Genomic DNA, 23,919 nt, shown 5'->3' with positions numbered 1-23,919 from the left:
TGAACAGGATTGGCTCTGGAGACTCTCCCATTTCCTCATTTTTATACAGGCTTGCGATACCGAGCAGTGCCAGTGCCAGTGCCAGTGTCAGCCCCACCTCCTTCAGGTACTCCACATGGTGCCTGGTGGCTACGAACACCACTGTCTGCTCTTGCGGCTTAACCATGATCCTCAGCAAGTGCAGCAGCATAGCCTGCTTATTATCCACCCGCAGATGGAAAAACGCAAGCTGGAGAGAAAACAGTGCATCCAGAAACAATAAGCACAGTGCATCCACAAACAGTAAACACAGTGCATCAGGGAGAGAAAACAAAGTGCACCCAGAAAAAGAACACAGTGTATCTAGAAATAATAAGCACAGTGCATCCACAAACAGAAAACAGTGCATCCAGAAACAATAAGCATAGTGCACCCACAAACAATAAGCACAGTGTACCCAGAAACAGAACACACAGTGCAGCCAGAAGCAGTAAACACAGTGCATCAGGGAGAGAAAACAGAGTATCCATAAACACAACACAGTGCATCCAGAAACAGAAAACACTCACTAGTGGCAAACTTTGTCATCAATTCAATGACAAACATTTCTACTATATGTGCAAAAAAATAAATAAATAAAAATAAAAATAAATCAGAAAAATCACTGGATATGGAGAGGGTTAGGATTGTTCTTTTTAAAAACTATTTTACAAGCAAATTATAATAGTGTGCCACATAAGACAAAATATGAAAAGCAAAAGGAAATTAAATCTATCACCATCAATTCCAGTATCATATGTTTGTTTTATTAGTGGTTCTATGAAATGTAAATCAGTCTAAAATATAAAGTTTTTTTAATTGTGTTCTGAGTTTAGATACCTACCTTCATCTGGTCATTCAGTCTGGTGTCCACATCCAGTCGAACTAAAACTGGCTCTGTTAAACCTGGAAGAGGAGAAGACCACAGAATAAATACAGTTCATGAAACTAGGGAAAAGTTTAATAGGGAAGTTGCTTGGATATCACACTTCATTCAAAATGATGAGACACAGCATTGTGCAGTATGATGACGTCCCTGTTCCTGTGGCTCCGGGTCTGTACCTGCAAGGGCGAACTCAACCAGCAGCTTGGGCAGAGTGGCGGAGAACAGCACGGTCTGACGGTTCTCTGGCAGTCGCTGGATAACCCCCTGTAGCTGCTCTGCAAAGCCCATCTCAAACAGCCTGCATAGACACAGCACAGGCTAACAAGCACATCCCAGTTAATGTCAATCTGCAATAAGACAGACCTGTCAACACAAGCCTGTGTTTGCCTGCATAAAAAAACTATTTTTCACCTCTCAGCCACCATACACCATCGTGATTTTAACTGTAGAAAAGCGCTGCCTCTCGTGCCACTTCACAATGTAGGGTCTAGTTGCTGCATTTTTTTTCTAAAGTTCTCAGGGAGATATTACTAAGTGCCTTTTGATTAAATTACAATAAATCAAACTATTTATATTACTTACATTGTCATTAATTATTAATGAAAACATTAAATCTATTTTGAAATGTTACAGTTCAGCTTGTGTTGAAAAGAAAAACTACTAAAGCCTACATTTCCTTTTTTTTTAATTTACAATGTTCCTAGTTTGTTTCTATTACATTGTGCCAATTTGTAACCTTTTTTCTGAAAGCACTTTTATTAAAACAGTTTAGAAATGGGTTTTTGTCATATTTTTTCATGCATTTCTAGCTTCATCATTGCTGTCAATGTATCACACACGTATGGTTATAAAAAACAAACTGAAAAAATCCAAAATCCAAAAAAAATAAATAAATAAATAAAATCTGAAAATTAAAAAATTTCTAGGGCCCTAATGGGCTTATAAAAATACATTATTATTGTTTGTATTGTATGTTTGTGTATTTTTATCAATTATCTCCAAGTAATTTAATACAAGTTTTATAAAATTTTAAAATCAAGAAAGTATTTGCAGTAACCTCTTAGGGCCAAGGCCTAGACCATTTTGCTTCAGCCTCTGGTCATATAGATCAATGTCATCTTCCTTTTTAATAGTGTTTTATATAAGTGCTTTGGGACACTGCTTCTAGAGAAAATGAATAGTTGCAATGGACAAGAAAGTGAAGCCCAATTATCTGTTCGATTCATCAAACACCACCAACCCCAATCCAACCTGTCAGCTTCATCAAATACCACTAACTCGAATCTTACCTGTCAGCTTCACCAAACACCACCAACTTCAATCTTACCTGTCAGCTTCATCAAACACCACCAACTCCAATCACTTGATATGGAAGGTTAGGATGTTTTCTTTTGTAAAAAAAAAAACGGTTTACAAGCAAATATAATAGTGGTCAAACACCACCAACCAATCTTACCTGTCAGCTTCATCAAACACTACCAACTCCAATCCCACCTGTCAGCTTCATCAAACACCACCAACTCCAATCTTACCTGTCAGCTTCATCAAACACCACCAACTCCAATCTTACCTGTCAGCTTCACCAAACACCACCAACTCCAATCTCACCTGTCAGCTTCATCAAACATCACATACTACACCTGTCAGCTTCATCAAACACCACCAACTCCAATCTTACCTGTCAGCTTCATCAAATACCACCAACTCCAATCTTACCTGTCAGCTTCATTCTTACCTGTCAGCTTCATCAAACACCACCAACTCCAATCTTACCTGTCAGCTTCATCAAACACCACCAACTCCAATCTTACCTGTCAGCTTCATCAAACACCACCAACTCCAATCTTACCTGTCAGCTTCATCAAACCTGTCAGCTTCATCAAACACCACCAACTCCAATCTTACCTGTCAGCTTCATCAAACACCACCAACTCCAATCTTACCTGTCAGCTTCATCAAACACCACCAACTCCAATCTTACCTGTCAGCTTCATCAAACACCACCAACTCCAATCTTACCTGTCAGCTTCATCAAACACCACCAACTCCAATCTTACCTGTCAGCTTCATCAAACATCACATACTAATCACGTGTCAGCTTCGTCAAACACCACCAACTCCAATCTTACCTGTCAGCTTCATCAAACACCACCAACTCCAATCTCACCTGTCAGCTTCATCAAACACCACCAACTCCAATCTTACCTGTCAGCTTCATCAAACACCACCAACTCCAATCTTACCTGTCAGCTTCATCAAACACCACCAACTCCAATCTTACCTGTCAGCTTCATCAAACACCACCAACTCCAATCTTACCTGTCAGCTTCATCAAACACCACCAACTCCAATCTTACCTGTCAGCTTCATCAAACACCACCAACTCCAATCTTACCTGTCAGCTTCATCAAACACCACCAACTCCAATCTTACCTGTCAGCTTCATCAAACACCACCAACTCCAATCTTACCTGTCAGCTTCATCAAACACCACCAACTCCAATCTTACCTGTCAGCTTCATCAAACACCACCAACTCCAATCTTACCTGTCAGCTTCATCAAACACCACCAACTCCAATCTTACCTGTCAGCTTCATCAAACACCACCAACTCCAATCTTACCTGTCAGCTTCATCAAACACCACCAACTCCAATCTTACCTGTCAGCTTCATCAAACACCACCAACTCCAATCTTACCTGTCAGCTTCATCAAACACCACCAACTCCAATCTTACCTGTCAGCTTCATCAAACACCACCAACTCCAATCTTACCTGTCAGCTTCATCAAACACCACCAACTCCAATCTTACCTGTCAGTTTCACCAAACACCACCAACTCCAATCTCACCTGTCAGCTTCATCAAACACCACCACTCCAATCTTACCTGTCAGCTTCGTCAAACACCACCAACTCCAATATTACCTGTCAGCTTCATCAAACACCACCAACTCCAATCTTACCTGTCAGCTTCATCAAACACCACCAACTCCAATCTTACCTGTCAGCTTCATCAAACATCACATACTACACCTGTCAGCTTCGTCAAACACCACCAACTCCAATCTTACCTGTCAGCTTCATCAAACACCACCAACTCCAATCTTACCTGTCAGCTTCATCAAACACCACCAACTCCAATCTTACCTGTCAGCTTCATCAAACACCACCAACTCCAATCTTACCTGTCAGCTTCATCAAACACCACCAACTCCAATCTTACCTGTCAGCTTCATCAAACACCACCAACTCCAATCTTACCTGTCAGCTTCATCAAACACCTCCAACTCCAATCTTACCTGTCAGCTTCATCAAACACCTCTAACTCCAATCTTACCTGTCAGCTTCATCAAACGCCACATACTCCACTCTGTGCAGTTTCAGGTTCACCTCAACGACCACGTGCTTCAGACGACCCGGCGTGCCAATGATTCTAGAAAAAAGAGGAGGGAGAAAGAGACCAGTCAGCAGGTGCTTTAAAAACATGAAACTCTCCTGGGCACTCGTGCAACTACAGATCACTGTCATGCAAGAAAAACAGCACGAGACAATCATGCAAGAAAAGGTTTTGGAAAGGTTTTGCTTAAACGATAAAGTAAAATGTCTTCTATTGTACATATACAGGATTATGTAAGAGCATCTGGATGTTTTTTTCCTGGTTGTATCGGTCCACTGCCAGGTATGAATTAAGCTTTGAACAGGTAAAAACAGATCTTAGGTGCCTGCTACTCTTAACTCCTTTGAAATCTAAATCACCTTTCTTTCCTGTGCAGGTTTGGTATCCTGTGTGATTCTGTACAATTTGTTTCATGCTTTGTGGGAGTTTAGTGAGAAAGGTCAGATTACTTTTGATTTGAGACAATCACCCAGATACCACAACTTGTGAACAAGTGGCCTCTGAAAACCTCAGTAACTAAGGAAAGCAAAAGATGAGGAATCCAATACAAGTAGAAACACAAGTAGGAAGGTGGGATGACAGGTATAAAACAGCAGAACAATATACAAGAAACAAGCAAGTTACACACAGCAATAAGATATTACACTCACATATCAGGGATCTCATTAAGGCAGCAAACTGGTCATCCATTCTGAGAACAGAAACAAATACAGATTACACTGTGCATAGAACAAGGTCAAACAGCATCTCAGGAACGGGGTCACAGATTACATTGTGCACAGAACAAGGTCAAACAGCATCTCAGGAATGGGGTCACAGATTACACTGTACACAGAACAAGGTCAGGAATGGGGTCACAGATTACACTGTACACAGAACAAGGTCAAACAGCATCTCAGGAATGGGGTCACAGATTACACTGTGCACAGAACAAGGTCAAACAGCATCTCAGGAACGGGGTCACAGATTACACTGTCAAGCAGCATCCAGGGTTCCCGCCAACAATGTTGAGCATAATGGGCCGTTACATTGTCACCTGGAAAAATGACGCTGTAATCAGGCCGCTACACTGTGTTTTCAGTTTGCGTAACGGCCATAAAATAATAATAATCCTGTGAAACACTTGATTATTCCTGTATGTGAGAAATTGGTTTGCTTACAATACTTGTTCCAGCTCTCAATACTCTTCAGTGGGTTGGTTGTGACAGCATATTCTTTAGTTTGGTGCGTGTAATGTATGAGACACGGAGATGAGATTGAACTTCACTGAACTTTATTATCACATTTCCCCCTGTTGACGGATGAGACTAGATCCTGGGTGCGCCCGATACACAGCTCTGTAACAAGCAACACCATTGCAAATCTTTATTATTATACCATAACTACGTTCCCTCTAAGACTTTCACTTAGTTAGCCACTGTGGCTAAAGTAACTTAACATTTTTTAGCCACACTGGAAAAATTTCAGCCACTTAACAATACTATAAACAAGTTATAAACAAACTATATGTTAATATTAATGCTTCCCTGACCAACCACAGCTCTAGTTACACAAGATTGTACTAAAGTGATTAATAATATTAGTAGGATTGTACAGCCACTACAGTTAAAAAAAAAAAAAAAAAAAAAAAAAAAAAAAGTTTTTTTAACTGTGTTTCACCTGTGACTACTAACAGTAATATTGCATTGATTCTGACATTAAAACTCAATAAATCACAGTGAGACAAACCCTTTTCAAAATAATAAATGTGTTTATTATTTTAGTAAATTATTCCTCTTTCGAATCCACTCTTACTATTTCCAAAATATAACGCATTTTAAAGAGATAGCAAACAACGGGAAAAGAAAAAAAAAATCAGAAAACAAACAAAAAACACTTAGCTGTGAACTTGAAGCTGCGTGTTTCTGGCTTGCTGTCTGTGAAAATGTTCTTTTGGGACCAGAGGGTATGGTATCACTCCCTGTGACTAGTATCACATCATATTTTAGTTTGTTGTGCATGAGTGACTGGTATTACCTGGTATACATCTTTCAGAACATGATTGGTAGTTGCTATGTACAATTTGTTCTATAACATTTTTATTTATTTATTTATTGATTGATTGATTTTTTTTACAAGTAGCGCCATCCGCTGACAGTTTCTAATTACAGCCTCTGTCCTCCTGCCAAACACAGCGTTTGTGGCATTCATGTTATGTGATCAAGCTAAAGAGCTTTCATTGGGCAAAATGAAATCAAACTAAACAGTCTGTAGTGATTCATCTACAAGCACATGATGAAAGCGTTGTCAGTCAAAGCCTTTGCCACCATGGTGAACTTCAGGAAAAATTGTTGACCCACAAAGGAAAACGTTTCGCTTGTGATGATGTGGCGAGCGACTAGCTGGGACGTAGCACAACAAGCTGGGTTAAATAAATAAATTGTTCAGATAAGAACATAAGAACATAAGAAAGTTTACAAACGAGAGGAGGCCATTCGGCCCATCTTGCTCGTTTGGTTGTTAGTAGCTTATTGATCACAGAATCTCATCAAGCAGCTTCTTGAAGGATCCCAGGGTGTCAGCTTCAACAACATTACTGGGGAGTTGATTCCAGATCCTCACAATTCTCTGTGTAAAAAAGTGCCTCCTATTTTCTGTTCTGAATGCCCCTTTGTCTAATCTCCATTTGTGACCCCTGGTCCTTGTTTCTTTTTTCAGGCTGAAAAAGTCCCTTGGGTCAACACTGTCAATACCATATTCAAAATTAGGTCTTACTAGTGCATTGTACAGTTTTAACATTACTTCCCTTGATTTAAATTCAACACTTTTCACAATGTATCCGAGCATCTTGTTAGCCTTTTTTATAGCTTCCCCACATTGTCTAGATGAAGACATTTCTGAGTCAACAAAAACTCCTAGGTCTTTTTCATAGATTCCTTCTCCAATTTCAGTATCTCCCATATGATATTTATAATGTACATTTTTATTTCCTGCGTGCAGTACCTTACACTTTTTTCTATTAAATGTCATTTGCCATGTGTCTGCCTAATTCTGAACCTTGTCTAGATAATTTTGAATGACCTTTGCTGCTGCAACAGTGCTTGCCACTCCTCCTACTTTTGTGTCGTCTGCAAATTTAACAAGTTTGCTTAATATACCAGAATCTAAATCATTAATGTAGATTAGGAATAGCAGAGGACCTAATACTGATCCCTGTGGTACACCACTGGTTACCACACTCCACTCTGAGGTTTTTCCTCTAATCAGTACTTTCTGTTTTCTACATGTTAACCACTCCCTAATCCATGTACATGTGTTTCCTTGAATCCCAACTGCGTTCAGTTTGAGAATTAATCTTTTGTGCAGGACTTTGTCAAAAGCTTTCTGGAAATCTAAATAAACCATGTCATATGCTTTGCAATTATCCATTATCAATTTTGCATCCTCAAAAAAATCAAGCAAATTAGTCAGACACGATCTCCCTTTCCTAAAACCATGTTGACTGTCTCCCAGGATCCTGTTACCATATAGGTAATTTTCCATTTTGGATCTTATTATAGTTTCCATAAGTTTGCATATAATAGAAGTCAGGCTTACTGGTCAGTAGTTGAAGAACAGTATGTGTATTCCAAACAGTTTTGAGACATTCAATCTTTTTTTGATTTCAAGGTCTTTAGAAAAAAAAAAAAAAAGTTCCACAATAATCCTTTTGTATGACCTCAGTTTCCCATAGATAGATTTTCATATAGTATACAAAATGTGGGACACAGTACATGTCCAGTTTTACTTACGATGAGTGGAAAAAACGTTTACATTGTACATACCTTTAGTATGGAACAACAGTGACAAATGGGTTTTCCCCACTTATTCTTGCAAGCACATGTATAATCAAGTGTAAGTTACATCTTTTAATGGTGCAACAACCATATATGTTGGAACAACGACAGCAAAAGCAAAACTCCACAAAGCTTATTAGAATATCTAAAACATGAGATGATGCACGTTTACTATAGCTTTTTTTAGTAATCAATAAGTAGCCTATCACTTTAACTACAAATAATCCAATACAACTCACATGCAGAAACTACTACTACACAGTTGGCTATGATTGAAAAAAAAAAAAGTCATGAATTTAAAAAAAAAAGTGTATTTTTTAAGAAGAATGAAAACAGCTGTAATTATATCCACATACAGTAGGCCACTCTTAATGTTTTGAAAGAAACAGATTTCTCAGTCGGACAGAAACTATTACATTATGGCTGCGTTCCTAAATTCAACACTGCGAAGTAACAACTCTCAAAATTGTTCCTAAACTCACCGTTGAGAGCTAGTGATGCGCAGTGTTGGCTCAACGCTGACTCAACGAACTCACTGACTCTCAGAGCTGGTGAGCTGCTCAACATAAAGATGGTGACACCCACAACCGCAATCAAGCTGCTATATAAAAATTATGAAAGGGATTTAAATGTAGATACTGATATTGCAATCTGCCTTCAAAAAATAACACACATACATATATATATATATATATATATATATATATATATATATATATATATATATATGAATGAAGTTTGTATAACAAATATTTAAAATATAACAAATATACTGTAGCATTATGACAACGATAAAAATTACATATATATATATATTATATATATATATATATATATATATATATATATATATATATATATATATATATATATATATATATATATATATATACACACACACACACACACACACACACACACACACACACACATATACACACACACAGTGACTCTCAAAAGTATTCACCCTCTTGGACTTTTCCACATTTTATTGTGTTACAACATGGAATCAAAATGGATTTAATTATGAGTTTTTGCCACTGATCAACACAAAAAAAGTCCATAATGTCAAAGTAAAAAATAAAATCTACAAACTGATCTAAATTAATTACAAATATAAAACAGAAATACTTGACTGCATAAGTATCCACCCCCTTGAGTCAATATTTGGTAGAGGCACCTTTGGCAGCAATTACAGCCATGAGTCTATTTGGACAAGTCTCTACCAGCTTTGCACATCTGGATACTGCAATTTTTGCCCATTCTTCTTTGCAAAATTGCTCAAGCTCCATCAAGTTGGATGGGGACCTTTGGTGAGCAGCAATTTTCAACTCTTTCTACATATTCTCAATTGGACTGAGGTCCGGGCTTTGACTGGGCCACTCCAGGACATTGACCTTTTTGTTTTTAAGTCACTCCAGTATGGCTTTGGATGTATGTTTGGGGTCATTGTCCTGCTGGAAGATGAATCTTCTCCCAAGTCCCAGGTCTCTTGCAGACTTCAGCAGGTCCAGGATTTCTCTGTACTTTACTCCATTTTGCCCTCTATCTTCACAAGCTTTCCAGACCCTGACACAGAGAAGTATCCCCATAGCATGATGCTGCCACCATCATGCTTCATGGTAGGGATGGTGTTCTCAGGATGATGTGCGATGTTAGGCTTGCGCCAAACATAGCGCTTAGCGTCAAGGCCAAAAAGCTCTATTTTGGTCTCATGAGATCACAGAATCTACTTACATTTGGTCTCAGAGTCTCCCACATGCCTTCTGGCAAACTCTAGCCGAGATTTGATGTGAGTTTTTATCAACAATGGCTTTCTTTTTACACTCTCCCATAAAGGTCAGTTTTGTGAAGCACCCGGGCTATTGTTGCCGTATGCACAGTGTCTCCCAGCTCAGCCGTGGAAGACTGTAACTCCTTTAGAGTTGCCTTAAGCCTCTTGATGGCCTCATTGACTAGTGCCTTTCTCGTCTGGATAATCAGTTTTTGAGGATGGCCTGTTCTAGACAGATTCAGGTTGTGCCATATTCAATGCCTTGGAAATGTTCTTATATCCTACCCCTGATTGGTGCTTTTGAAGAACCTTATTCCAGATTTGCTTTGAATGTTCCTTCATCTTCATCATGTAGTTTTTGTTAGGAAATGTACTAACCAACTGTGGGACCTCCCAGACACAGATGTATTTATCCTGAAATCATGTGAAACACCTTAATTGCACACAGGTGGACTCCATTCAACTAATTATGTTACTTCTAAAGACAATTGGTTGCACCAGAGCTTATTTAGGTGTGCAATAGCAAAGGGGGTGAATACTTATGCAATCAATTATTTTCTTTTTTATGTTTGTACTTAATTTAGAACAATTTGTAGATTTGATTTTATTTTTTTTTTCACTTTGACATTATGGACTTTTTTTGTGTTGATCAGTGGCAAAAACTCCTAATTAAATCCATTTTGATTCCATGTTGTAAAAATAAAATGTGGAAAAGTCCAAGGGGGGTGAATACTTTTGAGAGCCACTGCATGCATGAATGCATACATACATACATATGCATAAATACATACATACATACAGTGGCTCTCTGTTTCTTTCATCACCTAGGCCCGTCCCTCCTCCTCCACCCACCACCACGCTGTGAAAAACTCCTGGTGAGAACTCTGGCATCTGAGGAACAGAATGCACTCAGTGTTGTACTTTACTCTGTTTAATATTGCCATACATGCTTTGCTCAACAAAATACTTAAAATAGTAATATAAATCACATACATGTAAAAACCTTGTGAATGTGAATGTGTTGAGCCCTGGAAGGCAGAAGATCCCATGCAAGTCAGAAACTTCTCCTACCTGTCTCCCCCGAGAATCAGTGCAGTTTTGAAGCCACAAACTTTGCCAAGCTGAAATAAAAATAAATGTATTAAAACAGTGTTACAAGCAATTGATGCACCAATTATTAACAGACGTTCCCCCAAGTAAACGCAAGCAATGCAAAATTAGAGCCATGCGTATCATGAAAAAGCTCCTGAAAAAAGTATTCATTTGATATAGATGGACAGCAAGATTCTGCCAACTATGGAAACTGACAATAGCCCTGCACCCAGGCCAGGGTTTCAGAACTGCCCTTGTTTCGGTGCAGTATACTATTGAAATGATCAGGTGTCTTTGTTTCAATCAGACCCCTGGTAAATCTGCTCTGAACTGATGGCACGTCTCATCACAGCAAGACTAAGTCACACCTGAAGCTGTAGGTGTACCAACTGAGGTGTTCATGAATATAAAAGGGGGATATGATGGAGTATATTGGTCATCCAGGAACTACGGGCTTTAGGACCCTGGGGGACATGACGGTTGGAAGGGAAATTCAGGTTGAAAGCAGGTGGTTGTTTGGCAGAGCTGAGTAGATTCAGGTCTGGGTGTTAGCTCTGCCAATCATCTCTGCCTGTGCTCAACCAACTAATTCAGTAAGGGAATGCAAACAACTGTGCTGTGCTGTTTTGTATAGTTTTATCAGAACCAAAGGTCATCTAAAAAGTTCTAAATCTCTAATGGGGGTAAAAGGTCTTAGCCTTCCGCCAGTTTGTATGGGACAGAGTTAAGGAGAACTTACCTCCTTATACGTTTAGGTTGTTTATCCCAGAGGAAGATAGTTTTTAGTTTTGTTCCTGAAAGGACCAGGAGCAAATATAAAAGTTTATGTTTTCTTTACAATAAACTTGCACAGCCAGCCAATGACCCAGTGTCTGTGTGTCTTCTTTTCCACTAAAGTCTTTACTCTGGAAATAGTGACATACAGGTAGTGGACAACAAAATGGAAACACCTGGGTAAATGTGGGACACAAAGTATATTGAAAGCAAGGGCTTCCAAACAGATGTGTCTCATACATTAATTGAGCAAATAACATCCCAGCATGCTTAAGGTCATGTAATAAAATGCTTGACAGGCCTGGTTGCCTATAATTATGGCTAGCATGGCTGCAAGAGGAGACCTCAGTGACTTTGAAAGTGGAGTGATTGTTGGGGTGCGCTTGGCAGGAGCTTCAGTGACCAAGACAGCTCAACTTGCTGATGCAGTCTGCATGGAAGTCCAAGGGAAAGACATCATCAGCAAAGGGCAACAGTGGGTGGAAGTGCATACTCCAAGATTGTGATATCCATGCATTAATTTAAAGTGCAAGGCAAAACAGGCAATGGACTACCGAGCAGTGTAGAAATGGTCAGATCAATCATCCTTCACCATGTTCTCAACAAATGGACGAGTGCATGTGTGGCACCAACCTAAAGAAACAGCCCTGAGTGCTTGGTTCCAACAGTGAAGAGTTTTGATGGTTCAGTAATGTTGTGGACTGTATTTTTCTGGCATGGTTTGGGTGCACTCATTCCCTTAGAAGACAAGTTCAATGCTAATTGCTGCTTAATGGTACTGAGTGATCATCTTCATCCCATGTTGCAGCATTTCTTTCCTGCCCTATGGGGGGGGGGGTGTCTTCCAGGATGACAATGCCCCCATCCACAGAGCACGTGTGGTCGACCAATGGTTTGATGAGCATGACACTGACATTATCCATATGTTATGGCCTTCTCAGTCACCAGATCTGAAGGGGAATGGATATGTAACAGGGAGAGATCTGTGCTGACTCTGCTGGCGTGTTCACGGGCTGCAGGAAGAGGGCGGCAGTCGCCCAACAACCGCCTGTGAGTCATGGCAGTGACACGGGGAGGTGGGAAAGTGGGTGTGTGGACTTTCCCCCTCTCTGAATGGCCGAGAGGCGGGTCTTGGGTGATTGTCGGTCCTATAAAATAACGCTCTGTTGTTTCCTCAGGTCTGCCCACTTAGACGCGCTAAGGGTGCGGACACTTTGATTCGGGACCGGGAATCAGCGAGACAGAGAGAGAGAGCGGGGAACCCTTGGGCAGACCCCGGCGTATTGTGAAAGAGCAGGCGAGATAGCCGAGAGAGTAGGACGGTGATCCGGGTCGTGCGGGTAGCGGCGACCGGGATAACGCTGCCGAGTGCAGCACCTTTTATTTGTAGTTTTATTACTGTTTTATTTTCCCTTGTTCTTTTCGCCTTCTGTTTTCATTATTATTTCTTTGAGCACCTGCGAGTGCATTTGCAGGTCGTGTACCAGCTGTGGTATTTCCGTGGTGCTGTCTATCATCGTTGATAGGCAGCCCACGGTCAACAGTGCCCTCTACCGGAGAGAAAAAAAAAAATACAAGGAAAGAAAAAGAGCCGGCCTAAAATAAAACTGGGCACCTGTGTGGTGTTTCCCAAATACACCTGTCTGTCTCCTTGTCAGTGAATTACCCACACCCCTTCCACAAGAACATTTATGGGATATTCAGGAACGACATCTAAGACAGCATTTTCCACCTCCATCAACCAGGTGTGAGTTGATTGACTTTCTAGTGGAAGAATGGTGCCGTATCCCTCCAGGCTGGTAGACTATGCCACGGCGCATATAGGCCGTACTGGCCGCACGTGGAGGCCTAATGCCCTATTAATTGACTTTACATTGGTGTTTCCATTTTTTTGTCCACTACCTGTAGCTCATATGACCTACAAGGCACAATATCACAGCGTAAGGAAGAACTTGCTTAACATCAAACTCATGGTGTGGCAGAGTAGAGCTCTGCCCTGTATAGATTGACAGGGATGGGGTTAAAATCCCCCTACCTGCCTGGGTTTATTGTGTTCAGGTGGCTGGGGTTGATTGGAGTAATTAATGATCAATCACCTCCTAGCCACCTGACAAAAAGAGGCATCAGCTTCCCATTAGGGAGAGGAGGGAGCTGAGAGAAGCAAGCAAGCAGATGGTTGTGCTTGCTGTTTTTTGGTTTGCTGTTTTGTGGTTCTGATCCAGTGAAGGCATTGCCCAGCCTGGAAACCTTTTTTTTTTGTAAGTTTTGCTTTGTGTTTTGGTAGCTGTGTTTAAATACCTTTGTTTTGGCCCTTGTGACCTTTGCTGCTGTCTGCTTTTCTTTCCCTTTTTTTATTTTTATTTAATTACTTATCTTTTTAAAAAAAATTGCCCACAAAAAAAAAAAAAAAAAAAACAACCCTGCAGTACTGCTCTGAGCCTTCTGGAGGTGCTAACACCAAGTGTGACAGGCTGGTGAGTGGATAGAGGCCCAGAGACAGACTGCAGTTCAAAAAAAAATAATATATTTATTATAAATAAGCACAAAATAAAAGGGCACAAGAGCCAAAACAAATGTATTTAAACACAGCTACCAAATCACAAAGCAAAACTTATAAAAATAAAGGGTTCCAGGCTGGATGATGCTTTCACTGGGTGAGAAAATTAAAAAACCACAAAACAGCAAACCAAAAACAGCAAGCACAACCATCTGCTTGATTGCTTGCTTGCTTGCTCAGCTCCCTCCTCTCCCTAATGGGAAGCTGAGGCCTCTTTTTATGTCAGGTGGCTGGATGCTGATTGATCGAAAATTACTCAAATCAATCCCCAGCCACCTGAACACAATAAACCCAGACAAGTAGGGGAATGTTAACCCCATCCTTGCCAATCTATACAGGGCAGACCGCTGCTCTGCCACACATGGCTCCTGATCATTTACAACACATACTTAATTGAAGGTAGTTCTGAACCCTAGGACTAGGTAGAGGGATGGGCTGGTGTGTGCTTCAATAGTTCTGAACCCTAGGACTGGGTGGAAGGAGGGCTGGTGTGTATTTCAATAGTTCTGAACCCCAGGACTGGGTGGAGGGAGGGCTGGTGTGTGTTTCAACAGTTCTGAACCCCAGGACTGGGTGGAGGGAGGGCTGGTGTGCATTTCAAGCACTGTGAAAGAACGTGTTTTTTGAGTTTGACAATGGTTGCTGTGGTGGTTACCTCCTTGGTGAACTTCATGGACTGCAGTGTCAGCTCGCGGGTGGGTGACAGGATGAGAGCGCGGGCCTGTTTGGGTGCTGGGAGCCTTCAGTCGCTCAAACGTGGGGATGAGGAATGCAGCTGTCTTCCTACTTCCTATGCGTTCCATCGCCACCACATCTTTACCATCTAGGATCAGCAGGATGGTCTGGGTGAGCCGGGATTGGGAAGAGTTTAGAAACAGGATCAGAGGTTGTGCTGGGACAAATATTTCAACACAAACAATGCCTGTCATGTGCAAAATGACCATGTTTGTATTTGTTTGTATAATACAATTTATAAATAATGGGTCATTTGATGGGGGTAGCAGGTTTACTCTACTCCTGAGAGATATTTTACTGCTAAACCAGGGCTCTACGTTTAGATTTCTAACTACTGGGCCCTCGGGCCACTGAGCTAGTGTTTTTGTCTGGTCTAATATTTATATATTTTTTTCAGGATGGTTTTTATGTTCATTAGGTTTCTAACTGTGCATGGAAAACAAAGAGAGCCCACGTCTCAAAAGAAAGTGGCTAAACAAAGCCTTTAAATATATGTTACTTTAGCCATTTAACATGTATATAGCAAGTGCTATAAGAAGTAATCCAAACTTGGCTAACATTGAAAACAGAAAGGTAACTTAACTTTATGACAAATATAGAGACATACTAAATGTTAAGCACAACAATGCAGTGACTTTAAGAAAAGACAAGATACTTGGAGTTGGAAAGTAGTTATTTTTTTAACTCTGGACTGCAGTTCAATGTAATACATCTACTGTTGACTTTCTGTGAATGGATGAAGTAACGACAACATTTGCACTGACCATTAAAAGTACAACCAGGTATCCTGGTTTTGAATTATTTACAGGTTATTGAATAAACAAAGTAACTTGACTTAGATTCATCTGAAGTCAGTACTTGATGGCTAGTTATTAGTAATTTTAAACTATTGTACTGTTGGAACGTATTTTCTATTGTTTTGGTCAGGTTACAATATTTGCACTAAGAAGATTATTTTATAAATATGTGTTAGAAATAAACAGATGTAGAATATTTAGGTTGCTATATGATGTATTATTTTATTCAGAATACACTACAGCAAAAATTATTATTTGGTGGTTTGCGCAATATTATGCTACTGTTGCTTTAATTGGAAGAGATACGCGCTGTGACGTTGCTGCACATTGAGTTCTGTAAACAAAAGGAAAAACTTGTGCCTAAGGAAATAGGGTACAGAGCGAAGAAATGTCATCTTGGGCATTTTCTGTACACTTTGTGAACCCGGCTAAACTTTACAGGCTTACACTGTTATGATGTCTGCTTGTGCACACGCATTTGCCTTTTACTCTTGGTAGCGTAAGAGAACAGAGTTCGGGTATTCCAATACATAAAAATGTTGCACCCTGTGTATTCAAATAGGAAACTATTTGAAATTCCCTACGCTTGTAGCCTCTTCCAAGTCAGCACCAATCTTGCGGAGTGATACCAACGAGTCCAAAGATTGTGAATGGCATTTTTCAAAACATTAGACAATTCAATGCATATCTGGGTGTCGACCGGGACATTTTACAGTGAGATTGGACCTGATGTGAACGGAATGTTGAATTCACAACAAATAAAGCTGCTGTTTTATCTGCATGTCTGGGAAACTGATGCCAAACAAGGCAGAACGTTACCTATTTTCCACTGTCATAATGAAGCCTCCACTCTAAATGTTCGTCTTCATTTTTTTTTTCATAGTTATTTTATTTATGAGTTATTGATTTCAGTGCTTTCCTTTTGGCTTAGTTGTAGAAACCCTGATTTGTAAGAGATTTGCAGCGGGAACGAGTACCAACACAGCACTTCGGCACTTCTAACTACAACAAATACGACGCGCGGCAAGAAAGTTAGGAATAGTTCGTAGTTATGTTTTTTTCATTTAAAACGTTCAGTGCTGTTGTTTATTAGTTTTTTAAAACCTGAGTCGTAAGAGATTTCCAGCGGTAAAAGTACCCTACAGTACTTTGCTTGCCTTCTTAGGTATACAAGAAATTATATGCTGCATGCAAGAAAAATATATATTTAGTAACTGGTATTAACCATGATTTTGCATATAATATATATAGGTACGGAATATATCATATCCAGAAAATATATATATATATATATATATATATATATATATATATATATATATATATATATATATATATATATATATATATATATACTAGTTAAATGTAAACGGCTCAGTTGGTCCTGTGGGGCTTCATAACTACCGGCCAAACTGCGCTGTCTACCGGCCCCGGGCCACGGTTAATGTTGAACCCTGTATACAGTATGAAGTAAAACAAACAAAGTAATATTTGTATAAATTTTGAACAAACAGTTAAACATCAGTTTGTCCCCACACTGATTACTAGAGGTAACTAAAGTCATGATTCGTGCTGTTAACCATGAAAGTCCCCAAAACACTGTTTACATGAGCAGAGGAAAGTTTCACTTCACCAAAACACTGTTTTGTGACCAATGTACTGGTTTCACTTCAAAGTGGTTTTGTCCAAAACACTGTTTACATGAGCAGAGGAAAGTTTCACTCGAGAGAATCCACGTGTTTGACGTAAATGGTTATTAACGATCTGATTTGCTGATAGATAGTGCCTGCTTTTTTAATGCTATGTTTTAGTGTTGTTGCCCACACTAATTTTCACACATTGTATCACATGTTTGCTTGTTTTGTATCTCTTCATACTAAATATAGCATCCTCATTTGCGCTGTACTTGTATAACTGTTTCTGCTTAATAAAGAATTGGACTATTGAGTAGTATTGTTGATTCCCAAGAAATAAGTCGCGAAAATTCCACACCACATTTTATTTTGAGAGTGGGTTAAACAATGTTCATGTTGTGCATTGAATCAAGCTGCCTCATGGATATTAACACCCGAGCCTCTTCATCGCTCCAACAGACATAAGTGGAGGATGGACACCAGATTTGCTCTGACATAAGTAACTAGGAGAAATTGCATGGGAGTACTATTATACACATTTAAACATATTACTTAGTAGTACTTTATAATAAACATGTTTTTTACAGTTGTTTGGAAAGCTATTTGTAAGTGTATTCTGAAGTACTGTACAGTAGCTGTAACCACCTGAATTTACAAACCCACAATGCAGTTTATCAAACATTTTTGGTAATAGTTTTAAACAGATACTTGGTAAATACAATCTGTATGATACTTTACAAACACATTTAGATCCGAGTGTGATTAGCATTACGCAAGGTCCTAGGGAAGACGAAGAATAAAGTGGGGTTATCTGCAACACCCATGTGACTTTTAGTGGCTTTAGGAAAGGACTTGAACAAGCTAATCAACATTTTTACAAAAAAAAAAAAAAAAAAAACTTGTGTTTACAGGTGTATGTGGGTGTGGATTTCACAAACGTTTCCTGGAATCTCACAAGAAACTGAGACTTCCACGGTAAAATACTGAGACCGTTTTTTGGGACACTGTCACAAGCTTTCACCTGTATTCACGTGAAATAATCACACAAGTAAACTGGCCTAATGAGTGTGATGGTCTTCTTTGTATGATGCACAGCAAAGTGATTGATAGACTGATTCATGAGATCAACAATACAATTCAAGAACCATTTGGTGGACTAAATAGCTGTATGCTTTTGATAATGCCCAGCTATATACAGCCCTAATGATTAATTTTCCCTTATACTTACCCTCCTCTGAATTGGTGTTGGAACTTGATATCCCTTTTTCATCACCCCTTTGTAAACAGGGTAACCCAGCCCTGCACAGAGAGAATACCAAGGGCAATCAACAACACAACAGACTTTCCAAAGAAGCATGTAGTCAGAGATATGAATTCCAGTTTTTCATTGTTAAATTTCATATGGCTTGGAGTCGACCATTGATTGCCAATCTCAATATTCAACTAAATATGAACTGTTAGAAAGATGTCCTGTAATAACAGATGTTCCAGGAGCCCCGGATTTGAGCACGGCACATGAACTGGACATGTTGTCAACACAGACAAAAAAGAAAACAAAAACAAACAAACAGGTGCTTCTTACTACATTCTTTGTGATTTTGACAATTAACGTTTTGGTTTAAACTGCACAGCTTATTTTACAATTTACACCTTGACAATTCAAACTATTTTAGACTGCGATAGTCATTAAAGTCCTGCTGTTCTTACCCATGGACTGGAAGCCTCCGGACTTCTTCTTCTTCTTCTACTTGTTCTGCGCCCGAACAAGCTCCCTAGTGTCCAGCTCCACGTCCGACATGCAGTCTGCTGTGGGGAAGCTGGGGGAAAGCATAGCACTCTCCTTAGTGATTGCCAACTGCGGCCATGCAAAGCAAGTAGACAAGTTCCGAAACCAATCTTACAACAGTTCCATTCTCTTCAAAAGATGAACTAGAAGGGGTGATCTGATTTGGACATCAATTGTGTAGGCTGAACCTGATTCCTATCAACTTCCAAGGAACACAGAAGCTACAATGCAGAGACCAGGTTAATGTTGTCTGCAGGGTAATAGAGGCAGATACCACAATATAGTATTCTAGAGTTTGACTCTAGCATAATGTTGGGGTATAATGTTGCAATTATTAAAAACTATATGTATTGTTGCAGGGCTTGAGTTTCAGCACAGGATCATGGGAATCTCGCATTTTCCAAGTTGCTCCCGCACATCTGCAACTTTCAGTGCGGGAAAATCTAAGAAAGTGGGTGTCAGTGACGAAAGCACTATGAGCCGCATTTTGAGTTGTTCTGGTTAAAATAAATAATAGTGCTGGATATTTTAAGTGCCGCAAAACTTCATTCTCTTGTACGTGATTCTCGGCCGCTATCTTTAAGCATTATAGAAATTCAGCACACTGCAGAAAGTAAACAGTTTTGAAAAAAAAAAAAAAAAAAAAAAGACATTAAGTTCTATCTAGGTGTTGTTTTGCAAACGTTGACTTTCGCTTTACCTGCGGCACCGTAATGACACATACCTGGTTCATGGCTTATTTAAAAGTACATACTCTGGGTTTTCCAATGACGTATTCAGTGTGTGCATGTGGTACTCCTAGCCGGAACTATGATCGCCTGAATTTAAGTTGCATGTGACAGAGTTCACAGCTTAGGTTTAATTTTATGCCTACTGCTCTGTCATTGTTGCAGCTAGACTGAAAAGGGCGGTATCGTTGTAATGCTTAGAAGCTCAGCTCAGCTCAGCCCCCGCCCCGCCCCCTCTATGTTCATATATATAGCACTGACCAAACATTTTTTTGGAAAAACGTTTTTTGTTTGTTTGTTTGTTTTTTTAACATATATTCTCACCTCTACCACTTAGTACGCTCTTTCACTTGATATGATACATACATGCAGTACTATCCTGTAGTTAAACATACACAAATGAAAACAGTGAAAAACAGGCATAAATAGGGCTGAGTGTAAAGTTTTAAAAAAAAGCAATGGCGCGCTTTTTAAAAAGAAAAGCACTTTTTTCTTCTGCTGCATGCAAAAACTTCACGTCAACAATGGCAAAAACAACGGAGAGAGCTCTGTCTCACAGTGACGAACAGCTGCTAGGTCTCCTGAAAGCAGTTAGGTCTCCCGACACCAGTGTGAATATATATATATATATATATATATATATATATATATATATATATATATATATAATATATATATATATTATATATGCATAGTTTTTTTCAAAAATTTCCAAATTCTTCCCCCCCCCAATCCCCCCCCCCCAAAAAAAAAAAAAAAAAAAAAATTGGCTGCAGCATAGGGAAATCCCCCAGCACACAACAATGAAATTCAAGCCCCGTGTTCCACCGGCAACTGTAAATATAGATGGTGTTGCAATTAGTATTAACTGGACTTTTTTTCTGACGGTTATTGGAAAAGTCGCCATCACACAATGATGAACAATATCCTTGCTTCTGATTTCATACAACAAGCGTGATTTGAAACAAACAGGCAGTGCTGTTAAACCAGACGATGAAGTCAACGGGACGGGCAATTCTATTACAAGGTGTTCGGGGAATCAGTGTCGCTGATTGCAGTATTGTTTTTTTATTATTTTTTTTTGAGAGTACATGTAGTACTACTACTCCAATACTCGACTCGTTAGTATGTCGTGAATCTACGTGTGTTTGAGTTTTGTTAAATATTACTATTAACATCAGGGGGCTGGTTATTAGCTAAAAAATAAATGCACTGTCTGTAATTAACAACATATAAATAAATTTAATTAACTAAAAAATGATCAACGACAGTACAGTAAGTGACATGTTGTAGTCATAGATGATTCACCAATCATTACTAATAAATATTATAACCGTGTCAGTTTCTCGATCACAGGAAGCTGTTGGGTTTTTTGTCAGATCTTACAGATACCTTTCTGGAATCGTCCATCCCTATTCCGAGGTACCAAGTTCTGGGCTCCCACCTGGAACCTACTAACAACCAGGATAGGGGAGTTGTATGATTTTATTTTTATCTTAAAGAGACGATGTTTTTTTTCAAAATAAAATGTATTGTCCTGCAATAAATTAATATAAAACACCTTTCATAAACAAATATGAATCCCGATTTAAATTTATAAATAGTATTTATTTTAGCAATTCCTCAAATCTCCCCACCCCTCCTCAGAAAGTCTGATCCTCTGCGTTTTTTTTTTTTTTTTTTTTTTTTTTTTTTTTTTTTTTTGCGTTGCTGTTTTGTTGTCAGGCAATGTTGCTAAGTGACATGTCAAACACGAATTCTGCAAATATAATGCCGAAATCAGGATGTCGCCCCACAGAGGCAATGGGTTGTAATTAAGGTAAGCAATGTGACAACAGAGTAAACTACATTTGTTTCATTTTCCCATTAGTACAATTATGAATATTAACATGTGTTTGGTAAAGTACAATTTGGAAAATAATATTAATTGTGGCACACAGTACGTAAAGAGACATCTTTCTTTAGAATTGAAATAAAGAATGGTGTCCAACACGAGGACACTAGAGGTAGCGATAATGTCCTTGCATGGCACCAGTGCTTGTTGCATAGACACGGTAGCTACTGCAATAGCGTTGGTCAGCTGTCTTATATTTTTTGTACTGTGCACCAAGTGGTAGTAATGATGGTTGGTGGGAGGTTTTTTTTTTTTTTAATGCAGTCACTAAAATGTAAATATTTGAGGCTGTTGTAAGCATGTTCTGTGTGTAATATCAAGCCTTTCCAGCAGGAAGGTTGCAGTATACTGAATGCTCTTTTCTGTACAATTTGGAGACTTTTATGGCAGAGGGGGTGTTGTAGGAGGAGTGCTCGTCAGTGGTGCCAGGAAAGATGGATCGTCGCAGTCCCAGCGCTGGCATCCCACCAGAGGTCCCCACAGCACCCCTTTCAAAGAGCTCACCGCTCAGCGGAGCTAGCCTCAGAAAGAAGAACAAGTACAGGTGGGTCCCACCGCACTTTTACATGCAAACAGCAGGATTATCATATTATTATTATCATTTTTGTGGTTGTATTAAAATAGACAGACTGGTGAGTTAGAAAATACCTGAGCAATGAGTTCATGCCCTCATAGCTCTTTCATTATTTTTATCATGCCTCTTGATTAAGATTCACAGCCTGTAACACCCTTTTCTCGCCATGTTGCAAGAGTGGTTTGAGGCAGTTCTCATGTGCAGTATATTCAACTGTCAAGGTGTCAAAACCTGTTAAGCAGAAGCTTTCTCATAGAACCTGTTACCAAGCACAGCCTGTAGAACTTCAATCCTGTGGGAGGAGCACTGATTGATGGCTGCAGCTGTTTGACAAGGCTTAATAGAGCAGTGATGTGTTTTATACTGCTGTTACACTTACTGCCAGGTAATCTCTAATACATATAGACAGAACAAACAATCGATGCAAATTGCTGGTACGCAATCACTTATTGCCCTGCAGCTCACATCGGATTGCAGCTAAACCACTGGAGTATGTGCATGCCGTATACCAAAATAAAGCTTAAAAAAGAAAAAAAGTGCACCAGTGATAATATTAGAAGATATAACTAAATGGATTTTTAATTTTGAGTAAGTCCTCATAAGAATTGCAGTCAGCAAATCTCATATGTTCCTGTGTGAAAGACACACACATTATGTATTTGTTTTTTATGGTGTTTTTGAGAAGCTGTTGGTGAAGATGTGTCGCTCGCTCCTTGGAGATATTTCACTGCTCCTCTTCCTCATCCCTCACTCTGCTGCAAGCATGCACACAAAGGAATTCAGTACACTTTTAAAACATATCAGTCCTAGCTCGATTAGTAGCATAGTGCAAGGTTTCTTGTAAAGGAAAACACTTCTTGGTTTCCCTGTGACTTGAGTTCTACTGGAAGTGTAGGTGGAAATCATATAGAAATGCGATTAGCATTTTTTTGGGGGGTGGTTTTGTTCACCAATTTCTACACATTTCTTTTTTTACCATGATGTGTGTTTAACCACCGTAGCAATCAGAAGTGGCTGATGTGAATAAGCTGTGATTACAGTGTTGAGTTGGCTTGTCCTGGTGTATGTTCTATTGATTGTATGTAACTATAACCAGCTGTCTGACACAGTCAAATAAAATGCTGATGTCAAATGAGCATCATCACTTTGAAAAAGTACCAGCTAGAAATGGTTTGAGTGTATTGTTACACCCCTTCTTTTAGCTTAAATCAATGGACCCCAGTTCACTGCTGGAGAAATGATTCCGTATGTGAAGCAGGAGATATCCCCTAGTTCCTAGTTATGCATAACTTTAATACTTTGTGAAACTCAATTAGAGTAAAATAATGAAAGCACCACAGACTGGAACTGAATTGAAGACATTGTGATCCCCACGACCCTCCTCTCCTTCCACCACAAACCTATGGCGGCCAAAAGACAACTATACCAACATTGAACCAAAAGCTCGAGGGGTCTTG

At 39.4% G+C, this 23,919-nt stretch overlaps 1 pseudogene; it reads right to left on the bottom strand.

The window, feature by feature from the left end:
* The window catches only part of LOC121297541, a 44,159-nt pseudogene extending 24,848 nt beyond the window's left edge, over positions 1-19,311 (bottom strand).
* Positions 19,312-23,919: the final 4,608 nt, after the last annotated feature.

The sequence above is a fragment of the Polyodon spathula genome, chromosome 22, assembly GCF_017654505.1.
Source record: "Polyodon spathula isolate WHYD16114869_AA chromosome 22, ASM1765450v1, whole genome shotgun sequence".
NCBI classification, from domain to species: Eukaryota; Metazoa; Chordata; class Actinopteri; order Acipenseriformes; family Polyodontidae; genus Polyodon; species Polyodon spathula.
The sequence above is the reverse complement of the archived record's forward strand: the minus strand, read 5'-3'. Positions and strand labels throughout refer to the sequence as shown.